Source organism: Acipenser ruthenus, chromosome 22 (genome assembly GCF_902713425.1).
Source record: "Acipenser ruthenus chromosome 22, fAciRut3.2 maternal haplotype, whole genome shotgun sequence".
Classification (NCBI taxonomy): Eukaryota; Metazoa; Chordata; class Actinopteri; order Acipenseriformes; family Acipenseridae; genus Acipenser; species Acipenser ruthenus.
In genome coordinates this window covers 10,098,849-10,117,420 of record NC_081210.1, presented here as the reverse complement: position 1 = coordinate 10,117,420, position 18,572 = coordinate 10,098,849, and the positions used below count along the sequence as shown (strand labels likewise).

At 38.4% G+C, this 18,572-nt stretch overlaps 1 protein-coding gene across 6 annotated transcripts in view; it reads left to right on the top strand.

The window, feature by feature from the left end:
• LOC117431725 (ankyrin repeat and fibronectin type-III domain-containing protein 1-like) overlaps window positions 1-18,572 on the top strand; it is a 256,983-nt gene that overhangs the window by 178,617 nt on the left and 59,794 nt on the right. The gene's annotated exons all lie outside the window — the stretch shown is intronic.

Below are 18,572 nucleotides of genomic sequence, written 5' to 3'. Positions count from 1 at the left end.
GATTCCGTCATAACAGAAACTGGCACGTGCAGTTAGGTGTCATATATTAAATCTGAGTATAAGGACTCCAGTAGAAATTCAAGGCAGTGGGGATAAGGTGTTTATAAGTGTGGTAAGTTGTAAACCTGATGAAACATATTAAATCATTGTAGATAGTTTTCTACAGATATGTAACTCTTTTTAAGAACAGTCCTGCATACAAGCACATAAGAAAATTAGAAATTCAAAAACACGTGTCATCCGAAACCATCAGCCGCCCGCTTCTTTTCACTCTGCAGGCCCGCCATGCAGCCACCTCAGAGCTACAGTGTTGGAGGACTACGCAGCTCTGGGCAGCTTACAGCCAGGCCCGCAAGCACCCAGCCAGTCCACAGGGGTCACTGGTGTGCGGTGAGCCGAGGACATCCTGGCCAACCTAATCCCTCACCTTCCCGGGCGGCGCTCGCCCAATTGTGCGACCTGGGAACTCCCGTCCACTGTCATCAGTGGAATAGCCTGGATTCGAACCGACGACCTCCAGGCTATAGGGCGCATCCTGCACTCCATGTGGAGTGCTTTTACCGGGTCGCCACTCGGAAGCCCTTTTTAATGCCTTTTTTAATTCAACAATACAGCATGATTGTTATATAGTACAGTAAAAAAACTTGCTTTAGAGGCCACCTTAGTATAAAGCCCACAGTTAAGGGCACTTTTTTTTTTTTTTTTTTAAACAGTTCTAATTTGCTCCTCGTGACAGCAGTATAAACTCACCTTTGATATTCAGGCCAGCCCTGTATTCAGCATTAAGCCCACAATCTGCAGTCCTTAATATGTGAAGTGTCCAAGGAAGTGTAAGTGTATAAACTTCATGGAAGGAAGGAAGGAAGGAAAACCTAGTTTGGTACCAAATACATTATTATAACCCTATTAGTATTATTATTAGTATTCATGTTTTCATATGCAAATGTAAAACCTGCATAGTGAGTGGAAATACATGACCAGTAAGATTTGTTTTTTTCATTAGCTATAACCGCAGTTTAAAAAAAAAATATTGATATTGATGTTGTCTGATAACTGTTAAATTGTATAGAATAGTAGACACTGCTGGCAGTAGAATCCCAGTGAATCCACTGCTCTCCTCTGCTCAGCTTCATGAAGCTGCACTCTGTCTGGCCATTTTGTTTGCGCAATGAAAGTTGTCTGTTTGCTCTCCAAACAGCTCAGCTCCATTGTCCAGAGAAGAGGAGAGGGGGGCTGTTTAGAGTGAGCCTCCCCATTTGTCTTTCTGGTTGAGAAGGGGGGGGGGCTGTTTTGCAGAAGTTCTGTTTTCTGGATGATTGAATGAATAAATAGAGGATACACCATTAGCGTTCATGTAGTGCCAGATAACCCACCAGCCCTCAAGCAGTTGATTCTTTCAGCTATCCTCATGAGTGGAAAAACCACAGCACTCTGAACTTGCATGGGGTATTCTGTTTACAAAACAAGTACAAGAAAGTATGTTTAAACTTATATTTAGCAGCTGAATTCAGAGAACAAATATAATTTGGTGCTAGATCTCTCAAAACTTGCTGTACAGAGAAAGGCTCTATCATTTCTTAAATTGTATTTAACTTTGCAAGAACATCTGTTGCAAGAAGTTAATTCACATGTCATGACTGTTTGTCATTGACTGAAGCTTTATGCATGAGCATTAGCAATGGTGGAGGTTATAGTCACCTCATTTTTCAGGGAACACACTTTGTGTAATATTGAGGGAAGGGTTATGTATCTTTTTTTTAAAAATTTAGTAGTCAATTAGTTCTTTGTTGTTTTCTGCCCAATTTAGTAGTATCCAATTATTTTGTTTAGCTCAGCTCACTGCTACCACCCCTGTGCTAACTCGGGATGGGTAAAGACGAACACACGGTATCCTCTGAAACGTGTGCCATTAGCCGTCCGCTTTTTTACACACTGATGTCCTCTGAAGCGTGTGCCGTTAGCCGTCCGCTTTTTTACACACTGATGTCCTCTGAAGCATGTGCCGTTAGCCGTCCGCTTTTTTACACACTGCAGACTCACCATGCAGCCACCCAGAGCTACAGCGTCGGAGGACAATGCAGCCCTGAGCAGCTTACAGGTAGGTCCGCAGGCGTCCGGCCAGACCACAGGGGTCGCTGGTGCACGGTGAGCCGAGGACACCCTGGCCGATCTAACCCTCCCTCCTCCCGGGCGGCACTCGACCAATTGTGCGCTGCCCCCTGGGAGCTCCCGTCCTCGGTCGGCAAAGGAATAGCCTGGACTCGAACTCGCGACGTTAGGGCGCATCGTGCACTCCACGCGAGTGCTTTTACTGGATGTGCCACTCAGGAGCCCCATGTATCTTACTTTAAAGAGAACCTTTGATATGGGTGTGAAGTTATCTTAACTGTATGTTTTCTCCATTCACTGTAATGCAGTGTATTGCCAGCAAAACAAATATAAAGATCATCCACAGTGGCTGATCACTAGTGTGCATTATTAAGGTGCAGGGTAATGCTAGCACTGGAGAGTTGTCAGTTATGTACAGTTTCTTAATTATAACTGAACCTTCAAGTGTACATATAAGCATAACAACATCACAGACCCCACAAGGTGTCTCGAGGGATCTGTTCAGTCAATAATATTTCATGATTAGTGAGGTAGGGAGAGGATCGTGAGGACCAAAGCGTCATTCACGTTCAACCCAAACATGGTCAACAGGATTTAGATCCGATCATTGCGGTGGCAATGTGGAAGTTTCCTTGGGTCTCTGTCAGCTCCTCAAACCATTCGTGCCCAATGCTGGTGCTGGGGAAGGGTATTATCATCTTAAAAGTAGCCTTCACTATCAGGGTAGAGCATTGTTGGACTTGAAGTTAACTATGTCAGCTTTCTAGTGCTGCAGGATCACATGTCACATCACGTGATGCCAAATGAAATCAGGCTGACAGGTCCTAGTAAATCAACTTGTTCTTTCATGGACATTTGTAATTAATGCACTACCCATGTTCTGTAGAGCACAACACAGTGTTCCGTTTGACTAATTCTGTAAATGTTCTGCTGTAGCTGAAGTTCTAGTGGACTGCAGCCACCAAATCCAACTTGAATTTCAGCAGTTCGAGTTTGTTTGTAAACGTCAGTAATACCCTATTGTATTTGTGGAAATGGGGGGGGGACTTTTTAAGGCAGTAAACATTTTGGAAAGCACAAATTGAAGGCTTAGAGACAGCAGATTAAGATTCTGAGGCATACCAGTCTAATGGAAACTAGCTGCTCAACAAAGCAAAGACAAAGCAAGCAGCTCATTGGAATCTGTGCTTCCCTTGGATTCTGAATGAGCTTGTTTCAGAATTGGCGGGTCTGGGCTTTGAAATGGTTTGGCTTGAAAATGTCTCTGGTGTTTTAGAACTTCCCAAGCTTAGATTTCTGCCAGATTCCTAAGCAAGAGAAACTGAGCGTGTATTGGATTTAATATTTCTTACTTAAGGGGTCGGTAAATTTTGGCACTTTAACATGTTGTCTTTTTATAATGCAAACCCTGGTTAAGAGAACAAAGTAGATTTCCAGGAGGCTCGGTTAGTGATATGTTGACTGGCTATAATATTCCACACTGATATTAATGACTGAAAAGGGTTTTTCAAATTAAAAATCAGCATTCATTTGCATAAAACAATACTTTAATGCACACAGTGTATCTTTATTTTCTTTATAAAACAGTTTAAAATATAATTGTAATTTACTATTACTGTTTTATTGTGTTTGCACTCATTAGGAATGTCGCTCCAATATTAAGTTATTATAGTACTGTAGCTCTATAAATCTGCCTTGCCTGGCTTTGATCATGCGTTGAGCTTTTAGTGACCTAAATGACTGAATTAAAAAAGAAAGCTCTGTATACATGCCTTATTTTCAGGCAGTGTGTTACACTTGTACTTCCTAGGCCATGTAACCTCAGTGTCTTTGGTTCAAAGCATGTCAGTCATTAGAGGAAGCTGATTGGTCCATGTGAGAAAAGAAGGTGTCCAAGGGGGATCACTTTTTATGTGACCAAGGAAGTGCAAGACTACCTGAAAGTAAGACATGAAAACAGTTTTCATTGCCTCTAGTGTGGTACTAGATATAATTGTTTACATATTCTACCCGACTGGATTTGGCATCGCCCTAGTAAGGGGTCCCTTGATTACTCTGGAAGGCAGAACAAATGCTGTTGTTAACATAAGTACACTTTTTTCCCTGATGGCTACTTTCAAGACGATACCATCCACAATACCATAATGTGAAGTGGATGGTTTGAGCAGCATCTTCCATGGCCATCACAGCCCTTAGATCTCAGTCTAATTAAGCATGTTTGGGGTGAACTCGAACGATGCTTTCTTCATCACAATTATTTGTCTCCCTCTGCACTGATTATGTACAATATTATTGACTGAATAGATCCCTTGAGACCCATTCCAGCACCTTGTGGAGTCTATTCCACTTCAAGGCTGTGATCCTTACCCGATATTAGGTACAGGTCCTAATAAAGTGTCCGGACTATATTTGGATTACTGCCGTAATAATTACTGTTATAGCTGCATCTTTCCTCTCCTGCAGTTACATCACAATACAAAGTGGTGGTCATGCTGTTTTGCTCATTTGAAGATTACTCTGACATTAGTCCAGCTGTTTCTCTGGCCTAACTGTGACGGATTGCGCCTCTAGCAGATACACTTTGAAATGTGTTCAGCACGCATGCATAGATGTAAGAAGCCTGGATGTTTGCAGGGCATGGCTATTAAACGTTTGCTTCTCACATACCAAAACGCTTATCTCACACATATGTGTAAAATAGGATTTTAATGTGCAGGGGAGACAGTTTGTAGGACACTTTAGTAAGTGTATTGATCTTACAGTAGCATGGTACCAGATATTTTAAAATATGTTTCTTTCAAAACTACAAATTTGAGATCTTTATAAAAGGGGTTTTAGTCCTTGTTTTAATTTCCTAAAATGGTTCAAGCATTCATTTATGGATGGTAAAGATAGATAAGAAACACGGTACTGTATATGAAATAAATTGGCCTACACTGTATACCTTACTATGGAATGCAATTTTTCAAGTACAGCACTACAAATTACGACATGTCCTGGTAACTATTAACTTCCTGTGCCGAAGGTCTGAATGAAGCTAATCCACAGAACAATGGCTCACTTGGTAAAGGCACGACTGCGTGGTGTGCAGGGTCATAGTCAGGCAAGTTGTCGACTATTTACAGTATTCTACCTTATATTAATAGTTTTTTTATTGAATGCAACCTGCATTCAGGGGCATTTTGGGTCATGGAATTTGGTGTACGACATGAACTAAATCCGATATTTGTCAGTGTGTGTGTGTGTGTGTGTGTTTGTGGCTATATGCTTTGAGCTGTCCTCTGGCTTGGTCTAGATCCAGCTCCTGTGAGAGCTTTCCTTCCAGCACAAATAATCCCTCCGTCTGCCTGCTCGGGACTGATTGGGATCTAGACGCCACTTTCAATTGTGGGCTTCTAGAAATGGAGGGTGTCATTACTGTTTGCTGTACTGGTGCCACAGGCTGCCTGTAAACAACATACCAAATTATTCAACTGTCTGTCTGTCTGTGTGAACGGGAGAGCATTAATGTTTTAGGGCTGTAGTGCTCAAACTGAGGTTTGGAAAGGTTGCCCAGTGGGTCTCCAAGAAATTTTAAAAACCGCTTTTGTATATATGTATTTAAAGTACAGGAAAATGTTATGGTGAGGCCTGGTGATACCCAAGACGCTACTTTCACTTGCGTGCATTTTTCTTGTTTGTGATTTGTCTTTTCCACAAACAAAAAAGTTTAGGACACAACACAATAGTATTAGCAATAGTTTTTATTTATTGATTAATAAGATCACATGATTGATTAATCAGTAACGATTGTTATTAATTTTTTTTTTTTTGTATTTTTCATTGTGTGAATCTCATCGTTCTGTGTTGCTATGTAGATCTTGCATGCTCCGTTTTAAAATGGCACATAGCAATAGGTATGTTCATTTTAAAAACGAGTGGTCTTGGTTTACAGGCCTTTTCTGTTGCAATTACTAGGTCATTTCACATCCGCAGTGTCTTTGGGGTCAATGCATAATTCACCATAATAAAATAATCATCATAATCACAATCATAATTAAAACAGTGTGGGAAACAATATCTTTTAAATCTGTTGTAACAGTTACACAAATTATGTTAATTGCAGATTATGTACTTGGCATAAAAAAGACTTAAAGAAAGTAGCTTTAGGTGGATTATTACATTTTTGTTTTGTCTGGAAATGTAATAGGAACTAAGGAACTTCAAAGGAGCTGAACTGCATGATCACATGCTCATCTCTGCCGTATGTAAGGCTCAGGGCAGTTAGTTTAAAGTGTTATATGTATGTGTGACTGCAATATCAAGAGTCACCAAGGTTTCCTATTGAGAAATGTATTTATTCAAATGTTTACTTGAGAACACATCATATTTTCAAGGGTCTAGAGGGCAGCAGTGTATTCATTCATAGTTTAACAATCCCAGAAACATTCACACTGTGTGCAATATCTTAACTAGTACATACTGATTAGTAATACAGGTACAATTATACAAAATGATTAAGGAAAGTTTGCTTGTATCGAAGTAAGAGCCAGAGCAGTTAAGATAACCGATATTTTAAACCCGGACTAAGTGGCTCCTTAAAACAGCCATGTCAGTAACATCCCCTGCTATGGCTGTAAATTCTAGAGGAAAAAGCTGAGCATCATGTGCATGAGCAGAGTAGTATAGAAAAAGAAATGGCAATGAAATGTTTCATCACAATTTGATAAGCGGTTCTCCAGATATATGGAAAAATGTGAAGTGTGACACACATATGTACAACTGCCTCCACTATACCCCCTTTGCAGCGAATTTCCTCTCCGGAGAGGATATTAAAACACACAACATAAGCAATTGAAAATTCAACCACTCAGAATGATTGCAAACATAAAAAGATAATAAAGCAATCTGCTTACTTATAAAACTGTTTTAGATGGCTAAAATAAGGTTTAATATTCGTAAAACTGTTATGTTGTTGGTTTCTTTAAATTGAGAGGAACGGTAGTTATCAGCGAAGAGAACTGCCAGACTCTCTATACAGCAAGGATGGCACAGTAAAAGCAAATCAGCCAAAAGCATCATTTCACTTTTAATTTGTAGTTCCCAACACTCTTAGGTGAAATGTAGAAATAAAAAGTCAATACCTGTCATACAGTAAGAGAAATAAGTTGCCAAAGTAAGGTAAAAATGTCCTTCTCCCCCTTTTCCTTTTCTCCAAGGTTATTTTTTTACAGACCCCAGGCACTTTTATTCACGCATATGTATATTACAGGACATCCGAGTTTAATGACAATGAACTTGTTTTGTCAACATGGAAATATACTAGAGAACGCACTTATTATGATGTCTATAACCTTTATATTAAATTCTTTATTTCTGTTTTAAAATTGAACATTTGCCAGCAAAAAAAAATCTTGTATACGTGGGATTTGAACCTATTACCTTCAGTTTACAAGCTTCTTGTGTTACTGTCAGTGCTACACGATTAGTTGAGATAAGCAGTATTTTGAAAGTCATCCAGCTGAGAATTCTCAGGACTTTGTTATATTTTTGATGGTTTCCGAGCCATCATTCTTCAACATCATCATCATCATCATCCTCATTCAGAGAGTCTGATCTTGAGCTCTGAATATTTTAGGTTTCCTGTCAGTGTAATGCTCATTGTGGTCCCTATTGGCACAAGGAAATACGGTTTCCTCTCTCGATACTGGTTGATGAGAGGAGGCCATTCAGCCCATCTTGCTCGTTTGGTTGTTAGTAGCTTATTGATCCCAGAATCTCATCAAGCAGCTTCTTGAAGGATCCCAGGGTGTCAGCTTCAACAACATTACTGGGGAGTTGGTTCCAGACCCTCACAATTCTCTGTGTAAAAAAGTGCCTCCTATTTTCTGTTCTGAATGCCCCTTTATCTAATCTCCATTTGTGACCTCTGGTCCTTGTTTCTTTTTTCAGGTCAAAGGAATCCCCTGGGTCGACATTGTCTATACCTTTTAGGATTTTGAATGTTTGAATCAGATCGCCGCGTAGTCTTCTTTGTTCAAGACTGAATAGATTCAATTGTTTTAGCCTGTCTGCATAAGACATTCCTTTTAAGCCCGGGATAATTCTGGTTGCTCTTCTTTGCACTCTTTCTAGAGCATCAATATCCTTTTTGTAACGAGGTGACCAGAACTGAACACAATATTCTAGATGAGGTCTTACTAATGCATTGTAAAGTTTTAACATTACTTCCCTTGATTTAAATTCAACACTTCTCACAATATATCCGAGCATCTTGTTGGCCTTTTTTATAGCTTCCCCACATTGTCTAGATGAAGACATTTCTGAGTCAACATAAACTCCTAGGTCTTTTTCATAGTTCCCTTCTTCAATTTCAGTATCTCCCATATGATATTTATAATGCACATTTTTATTGCCTGCATGCAATACTTTACATTTTTCTCTATTAAATTTCATTTGCCATGTGTCTGCCCAGTTCTGAATGCTGTCTAGATCATTTTGAATGACCTTTGCTGCTGCAACAGTGTTTGCCACTCCTCCTATTTTTGTGTCGTCTGCAAATTTAACGAGTTTGCTTACTATACCAGAATCTAAATCATTAATGTAGATTAGGAATAGCAGAGGACCTAATATTGATCCCTGTGGTACACCACTGGTTATGAATACATAGACGTATTTAATAATTTATTTTTCACTATCATATAAACACTGCAATTTATACTGTATGAAACGAAAATAAATATTCAACAGTTCTTGTTCAATTGTATATTAGTGAAGATTTTTGTACATAAAGGGCGTCATGCTTTCATATATGTTTACTTTCAAATTTAAAAATATATTGTAACGACCCAGACAATTGCATTGTTGCAGGACTTGTTGTCTGTTCAGTTTGTCTCATCTGTCTTTTATATGTTACATGTATTGTAACGTGTTGTTGTTTATGTGTGTTGCAGAGCATTTTGAGTACAACTTCCTAAACATGAAAACGTTACAATGTACTAAATGAACAGATCAAGTTTATTATGATAGTTGGCAAAATCAGATGAAAGCTTTCAATACAATCGGGATAATACATAATAATTAGTTACAAAATCTTGTTCATCTCATTACTTGTTAAAAACTATAACTTTACTCCTGTACTATTTGTAAATGTTGTGAAATGGAAGTACAAACTTTGTGGCGTGAAAGCTAGGGTGTCTGCATTGCAGGCTGCATTAGAAGCATGTCTTGGGTTTGATTCTCACACAGGGTTTACATTGCAACTTAAATGTATTTTATTTATATGTAACAAACACATTTTTAATGTGAAAAAAATGTAGTTGATCTGAGTGACACTTTCATTGAATATACACACTTTTGCACACATAACTTTAACGTGCATATATATGCTTTTTGAGCTTATATATATATATATATATATATATATATATATATATATATATATATATTACACTTCTTAGATGTTGCCACCGCCGAAGAGTAAAGATGGCAACTCCCTCAAAATAAAAGTCTAAATCCCAAACATGTCCCTCAATTATTCATACTTTATTCATTAAAACAACGTTATATATATATATATATATATATATATATATATATATATATATATATATATATATATACATACATACATACACTGATGCACAAAAGAAACGCAACACTCAGGTCTAATCGATTTAATCAAATATTTTTAACATAGATATCAAACAAAATCACAGAAAATGTGAACAAAAAATACAGATCAAAGAATCATGACACACTTTAAAAATTAAAACATTACAAAGTTAATATCGGGTATGACCTCCCTGAGCATTAACACAACCCTGGCAGCGTTGACGCAAAGACCTGATCAGCCTCTGGATAGACTGCTGTGGGATGTTCCGCCACTCTTCCTGTGCAGCTGCAGCGAGCTGGCGAAGGTTGGCTGATTGCGGTTGTCTTTACGAGATTACGCAGATGGATCAGTCAGATGTGACGGTCCTGGGCCGGTGTGGTGACCCTCTGCCTTCTAGGATGTGGCCTGTGCCTCACAGAGCAGGTATCCTGGTTTCTCTGGACTAGTCTGCTGATTGTTTAAGCAGAACATCTCATTCTCCGAGCAACTTCTGTCACAGACAGGCTGCCTTCAATCATGCTGATAGCAACCAGGCGATCTTCATTACTCAAGTGGGGCATGGTCATATCTTTTGCCGTTCTTGTGTTAATTAAAATCATGTCTTTTCGAATTCCTATTTATACAGGCAAAATAAAAGTGGATCGAACTTGCAAGAAAAACACAAGCCAAGTTAGTAGAAACAGTTGGGGCAACCTTGACACCCACCGCTTTTACAGTTGTGCCTATTTGCTTTGTGCTGGACAAGGTTGCCCCAGTGGTTTCTTGAAACTTGGCTTGTGTTTTTCATATCTCCACTTTAAATGCCTGGGCACTTTTGGTTACTTGGGATTTTTTTTCACATTTCCAATGTGTTTTTGTTTCAGATTACTTTCACAGAAGATACCAAAGCAGACTAAGAAAATAAATCTTGTTTTATAAATAACATAAATAAGTCCCTCTTGAGATTTCTGAATAGGATCCTCTGTGCTATCGGTTCAGCTTCAGAAGGAAAACAAACGGTTTCACTTGTGTTTTAGGGTATGTTTTGAAGTTTCATGCTGACATTCATCAGTTTAAACTCTGGTGGGACGTTTTGAATTGCAGTTTTCACCGAAGCTTGCACAATAGATCGGCCCCAGGGCTCCTGCAGTTGTTGTGACAGACAGCTCAGCAGTTTAGAGATGAATGTTTGGAAACTACAGAAGAAACCAGAATATGGAAGCAGGGCTCCTGGATACTATAAAAGACATGAACATCCAACGCTGGGAATTGTACCAGATAAATACAGCTCTCCTGACTTCTTATTATTCCTCATGTTAAAGGAAGAATAAATATGATGTACAGAATTCAATATTCCTCTCACCCATGTATTATTCTTGGTATTTGGTTTCCAATTATTGTTTAATTTCTGTTTTTCGTTACATCAAAAAAGTTTGAGCACAGCAAGGTTCATAGCAATATTTTTACTACAGACCATTTAAAAATGCTTCTGGTTAGTTCACCACAAGGGATTTTTTCATCATCAATGTGAGACTAAAGGTAAGAGATTTATAGTCTAACCATCTACACCTGTCTGAGCTTCATTGTAATAAAAAATCAACAAACATCAATCTAGTTAGCAGCAGCAATTAACTCAGCTAGCCCATCACAACACAATTGACAGCAGAGAAGCACAGGTGTAGATTAATAATCAAATTAGTCTCAATTTCTCAGCTTTAATTTCATATTGATGACAGAACCACTTAGAAGCATGTTTTAATGGTGTTTACTGTAATAGATATCTTATTGCTATGAACCATGTTACTAATAAATATGATACTGGGATTATTCTGTGTACTTTAAGAGTCCCATAAAGATACTCGGCAGAGACATGTAAAAACAAGCATCACCATTATAAAATAAAGATACAGCTGTAATATTGAAGGGGGGTGATTATAGTGATATTTTCAGGCAATTTCATGAGGAAAGTCATTATTGCTAATACTGACACCCACCTAAACAAGATCACACCATATACATTTAAATGTGTACATTTAAATTAGTACAAGTAAATTGCAATTGCCAAGGAAAGTGACAGTATCAGCTTTGCTGCCCCACAGAAAAAGGTTGAAAGCAGACAAAAGGCCTGTTGTACTGTTTAGAGTGAAGAGCAGAGTTAGTTATTGCTGAGAGCTCAGTAATCCGAGTCACGTTGAGAGCAGGTGTATGTGTGGAACTGAGGAGCGGGAGGGGAGATTGTGGGCCTTTCCTTCTGCTAATCATGTCGCCATAGCAACTGATTTTCTTAAAAAGAAAAAGAGATTGATACAGGCACACAACAAAGTAATCATTTTGGCTATAAATCTTTCTCGTGTTGAATATTGTAGTCAAACAGTTTGTCATTCAATTCTAATATATAATTACAATTATGTCAGGAGCATACAACCCTCGCCACGGCTCTAAATTCAAAATTAGAGTCATCATTATGTAATGTAACTGTGACATAGAGACGGATGGACTGATAAACAGACATATCCATATATCCCCAGAACTTTATATTCTCAATAACTTATGCGAAAACATGTTAATACCAAGTTTCATGACAGTTGGATAAGTGGTTTCCCAGATATATGCAAAAATGTATGAAGTGTGACATATTATTATTTATTTCTTAGCAGACGCCCTTATCCAGGGAGACTTACAATCACATTATTTTTACATACAATTACCCATTTATACAGTTGGGTTTTTACTGGAGCAATCTAGGTAAAGTACCTTGCTCAAGGGTACAGCAGCAGTGTCCCCCACCTGGGACTGAACCCACGACCCTCCGGTCAAGAGTCCAGAGCCCTAACCACTACTCCACACTACTTACACACATACGTACTTACAACTGCCTCCACTATATCCCCTTCACAGGGGATTTCATCCCAAGCGGGGCGTAATTATAATATTGTTTAGTTTTTTTGTATGAACAGTATATCTAAGCATTATGTGCAATGTCAGATTTTAAATGGTTAAATGAAGTAAATAAAAACAACATTTGAATACTAGACCCCTAATTGTCTCCATTAACATGACCAAACCAATATGCTCAAATATGAATTTCTACAGCTAAGCCATTGAGGTGGTTTTTAAAATGCAGGTTTCTGAGCAGCGACCATTGGAGTATTTAATCTGCAGTTAGGTCACTGGTTTCTTTCCCACGCATCAGTATCTGAATTTGTGAAGCATTTAGCAACAGGCTTACATCACATCATACCCTGCCATCAGCCTGTATGTCATCCCTAACAGCTGGCTGTTGTGTGAGGATGTAGGGAGAGATTGACCAGGGAGAGGGGGTCAGTAACCAGATAGCCTGGCTGGCTGTGAGCCAGTATTATAATCCCGGGATGTGGGATTTACCCTCGTTACTTCATACAGCCTGTTCTCAAAGAGACTCAAATACTATGGGAACTTATTGCTGAAAAAACCAAATATACTTACAGATTGTAAGTAAACGCTAATACCATGTACAGCACGCTTAACAGGACCGCGCAGTCTGGCTAAAACAGCAGCTGTGTTGACATGCATGTAAAAGGGCCAGTATATGTATTGTACATTTTGCCCAATTTCAACATAACAAGCCCAAATGGCATACCAAATTTCATTTTGAAATAAAACCAAGTTTTCATATTGCCATTTAATAAAATGTATATATTTTTTTAATTAGCCTATATATAAAATCAACCGTTTCTTTCTTTCTTTCTTTCTTTCTTTCTTTCTTTCTTTCTTTCTTTCTTTCTTTAATATCACTTTGATTATTGTCACACTGGTTGATATCAGTCATGTATTTGTTTATTAATATTACTGTGGGATATAAAAGCATTTTATTAAGTGTTTGTACAGTATTGAAATGGTATGAATATAAATGAGTGAAATACAGAATACAATACAGCGCTGGTAACATGGGAGCAGCTGCAATGCTATGAGACTGACAATGGCAATATTTGTTGTCTTTCATTGTGTTGCTATTGCTGGTAATGGTGTGGTATGCATTCAGATCAGATTGATTTCAATTAGGGCTGGCAGAATTTGATCTCTCCAACTCGAGTTGATACTGGAAGTTACCTAATGAGCTTCCGATGTGAAGGACCTTGCTGTTTAAAGCCGAATGCCTAACCATTCAACTAAAGAGCAATCTCTGTAAGCTGAGAGGTAAATACTGGTCTTATGTTGATGTCAGTATTATTAACTCATCAGCCGATAGGTGTAGATCCATTACAACAGGACATTATTACATTGTTTTGTTAGTTAAAACCACTCAACAGTTTTGCTTGGACTGAAGGGCAGGCTGTGGTGTTCAGGTCAGGATTGAGGCGATCTCTCTCGCTCTCGTTCTCGCTCTCTGCCTGTCCCATTGTCTTTCGTCTTTTCTGAGCTCTACATTCACAAGTACTGGCAAACAGAAAATAAAAAGTTTTAGTGGAAAAGACCTGGAAAAATAAGGTCCAAAACTGGCAACGACCCCCGGCGACTAATCAGATTTAACACTTTACAACAGAACCTTTGCCAGGGTTAATCCCTCATCGATTAGCGCTTCCATCTCATTTGACACTTTTTCAGATGATTCATCTAGGAAAATATGCTTTTTGTTATTCAAATCAAACAGAGGTCTGGAGTCAGTTAAATGGCATTAATAGGAAATTGAAGAAAATTGTAGGGGATGGCAGATAAAACAAGAGGGGGGTATCTGAAAATAAAGGCTAAATAAAAACACAGAATGCAAAGTTTATGTTTGAAATTAGGAGGAAAGCCTGATCTTAATTATGGAAAGAATCCAAGGAGCATTGTTTTGCTTTATTAATGAGGTGTTGGGAAAAGTTGTCTGTTTCTGGTTTAACTCTTAACCCATTAACGGATATTGTAAGCAGCCAGTGATATGATCCAGTGATAACGCAGCAGTATTCATTTTAATTGTTAGTGGTTGTGAAAGGCCATGGAACATGTGAATTTTGACATGTGTTTCCATGTCAAAATTTTGAATTGTGACATGTCTTTTGAATTGGATTCAGTTCACAAACGTCAAATAAAGGTGAATGCTTACACAGAACTATAGAAAAGTTCTCAAGAACTAGCAGAGCAATATCCCAAACAATTTCATGAAAGGGAGCAGCATTAATGAGAAACAAACTTCAAATTAACCAAAGCCTTTTGTGCAGAAAATATAGACCTCTGCATTCACTAATAATGCAAAGCCTAAAGGGAGGACGGTTTACAGTTCTGGAGAAGCATGAACCTCGATTTGTAACTCTTGTAGTCATTTCCCTGAGGTGCTTAACCTGTCAACAGTGTAAATGTAGAACGATCCTTCTAATCTTTTAATCTTGTGATACCAACACCACAGCTGTGTTTAAATAGACATTAACGAAAAGGATATTGTAAAATTGTCAATTTACAACCAGAACATTTATTTAAAAAAAAAATACATTTCAGTGTTCAGATTATGTTTTTTTACATCGGATAAATTCAAATTAAACAGTAAGCATATTCCTGTTGGAGTTGTTTTTTGTCTAGAAGCATGTGTTAAAAGATAACCCATCAAATACATGAAATATATGTTTACTTTTCACAAATACTAAAATATGACAGTATATTGCATGAATAAATATATTTAAGTTCAAATCTTTGTAGCCGTGACCATTCTGTGAAATTTTTAGCCGAGACTGTGCCATGATTTTTACGTATTTTTACTGTGATAAAATCACAGCCCTTGGCCGTAGCATTGACTCCACAAGCTGCTGGAAGGTGTCTCAAGGAATGCTAATCCAGGCACTTGTTGGTAAACACACAGAGGGTACTCCTCTTCAGCCATTCTCATTTCATGAATGAGGATGGCCGAATAACTCGGGGGAGTCCCCAAAGTGAAATTAATGAAATATCCTCAGAACTCGTGGTGTATTCTGTTTATATAACAACTACAATGTATGGAAAGAAAGTATGATATCTGTAATTAACCACTCCTCACACTAACTCCTGATTTTACATGAAGTATTTACCAAGTCCAACCTTTCTTAGCTTAGCTAACAGGTGAATAAATGGTTAGTTTGCAGAGGAACCCAACGTATAGCATTTCAGGCCTCTCCCATGTCAAATGATATTGATTCGAAGTGCACGTTGTTTGGAGCTCTTCGCCATCCTCTCCCCACCATCGCTGCCCTCGGCTAAACACAGTTCTCCATGCATGCTAAAAGATTCTTTGGCTCTGTTTGGGATAACGTCCGCGTGAGTCATGCGCCCAGCTTTCTGTTTTCTTTGTTACTAATATGGAAACAAATCCATCCGTCTAATTAGCTGTGAACAACACGTTACAGTGTGTCAGGCTGTTCCCTGTGATGTGGTGGAGAAGTGAGTCCAATTATTTATCATCACAAGGCTTGTCATTGAGGGTTCATGGGAGAAAGGATATGAGGCCCTTCTGTTAGGCATGTCTGTCACACTGTAGACTTTTGCACACAAAGCCCCAGAAGTGTAGAGTGCAAATCAAAGGAGGTTATGCTGAGGTTGTGCAAGTGGTGCGACCTATAGAATACTGTACTGTGTTCAATTCATTACCAAAAGGACATTGTGGCCCTGGAGAAAGTCCAATGAAGAACAACTAGACTAATCCCAGGGCTTAAAGACATTTGCTATGAAGAAGCAACAGAATCTATTTAGCTTGGAACAAAGAAGAATTAGAATGCATTGAAGTTTATAAAATCGTAAAAGGAGTTGACATAGTAAACCCCAACCAATACTTTAAGCGCAGCACAGAAACCAGGACTAGAAGACTTTTAGAAATTAAGTAGATAGGAGAAAGTAGTGAGGATATATAATGGGTTACCTATGATGCTGAATCACTGGGAGCATTTTTTTAATGTTCTTATATGTAGGAAACTGCACAATTTCAGTTCTCGAGGTCTGGAGTCCTCTTTATTTGTTTATTGAAAAAATGTAAAATATGCCTATCATTTTGAGTGATGTTTTTCTTTTTGTTTATTTCATTCAATATTTTTACTAATTTAGGGAAAAGTGCATTCTTAAGTCAATGAAATCAATGTTACTATTAACACGTTTCTCAGTGTGATTGAGGTACAGGTATCAACTGAATTCTTAAAGGCGAGTACGAAAGTCAGAAGCCCTAATTATAGATTTGAAACATATTAGGATTATACAATAGACAATACTTTTCAAACAACGTCATTGAAAGTTATTCTTTATAAAAATTAAATAACATAAAAAAAACAATATCGGGGGAATCTAAAGTAAATATGATGTTGAATAAAATTATAACATTTGAAATGGAGGGGAGAAGTACAAACAGGAGTCTAAATTGCCATTGCACAGCAAATTATTTAAACATGGGAATTATACATTTGAAATACTGTATTTATAATTGAGAACTTTTGATGGAACAAATATATAGAAAGGTAAAACGTATTTAACCAAATTTGAACACGCATGTCAAGTGACATTCATTCCCTGCCACGGGTCTAAATTAAAAATTAGATGCATCGGTAACATAGTAAAGCAGATCAGCATGACCTATATCCACTGTGTACACATGCAAGTTTACCTTCATAAACCCCCAGATTCTGATACACTCAGAAGCTGTGAAAGTCCATCACAATTTGACAAGGGGTTCTTTAGGTAAATAAAAAAGAGTGGCTGTGACAGGGCTGAGGCCTGCCCCTGTAAATAAGGTATATTTGGTGGGGTTTCTAAATAAAATATGGTTTTGTTTTGATTGTAAATAGAATGTGTTAAACTTTGTAAAAACAAAGTGTGTGCTAATTGAAACCCAATGTGCAGCAGGTGGCCAGGTGGCAATTGCATAATTGATAATCAATTAACCCTGGTCACCTGCCTTTAAAAAGGGGCTGGAGAGGCAGCCCTTCAGTCTTTGTTTGTTCCTCTTTTGTTTGCTGTTTGGTCCTGGTCCTGGTCCTGGTCCTGGTCCTGGTCCTGGTCCTGGTCCTGGTCCTGGTCCTGGTCCTGGTCCTGGTCCCGGTCCTGGTCCTGTGTACCAGCATGGAGGTTCATGCCTGTGTGGATAGCTAAGGAGAGTGAACCAGGAGGACCACTGTGTGTGTGGTAGGGATTAATTTACACTTTTTTACACAGAGAATTGTGAGGGTCTGGAACCAACTCCCCAGTAATGTTGTTGAAGCTGAAACTCTGGGATCCTTCAAGAAGCTGCTTGATGAGATTCTGGGATCAATAAGCTACTAACAACCAAACGAGCAAGATGGGCTGAATGGCCTCCTCTCGTTTGTAAACTTTCTTATGTTCTTCTTATGTTCTTTTTTCTCAGCGGATACCCACACAGTAACAGAACACCCCTGTTACAGAGGCATACAGACAGACAGCCTCCTTCACACCTAAATAATGATACATTGTGGTCAGGGCTGCAGAATGTTCGCACCCACGCACACAATGTGCGCTGAAGGATTTGGTCAGGAGCTGAAGATTATTCCAACTTTTTGCTTTACAAAATTTTGCATTAAGAAATATTTACTATTATCGAGATGGAGGGTATTTTAATATTACTAAGTACATTAAACCACAGGATGGGTAGCCACTGTATATATTTCCTGAAGAAATTAGAGGTGGTAAAAACTGACCTGTGTTACTTCAGAACCAATTCAGGAATTCTCAGTTGAATTGTTACATCATTAAAACTGAACTTTCTGAGTTCACTGTGTCTGGTTTTCAACATTGCTACACTTCAACCCTACCAGATTTGTTTTACACGCTAGTTTGTTGTGTTCCGCATTGACTATGGTGTATATCCGTCATTATCAAAGACTGTATGGAGAATGCGCTTCTCTGCTTTCTAACAGTAAATGTATATGACGCGAAGTCCAGCGGAGCTGAGATAGACTTTCTTTTT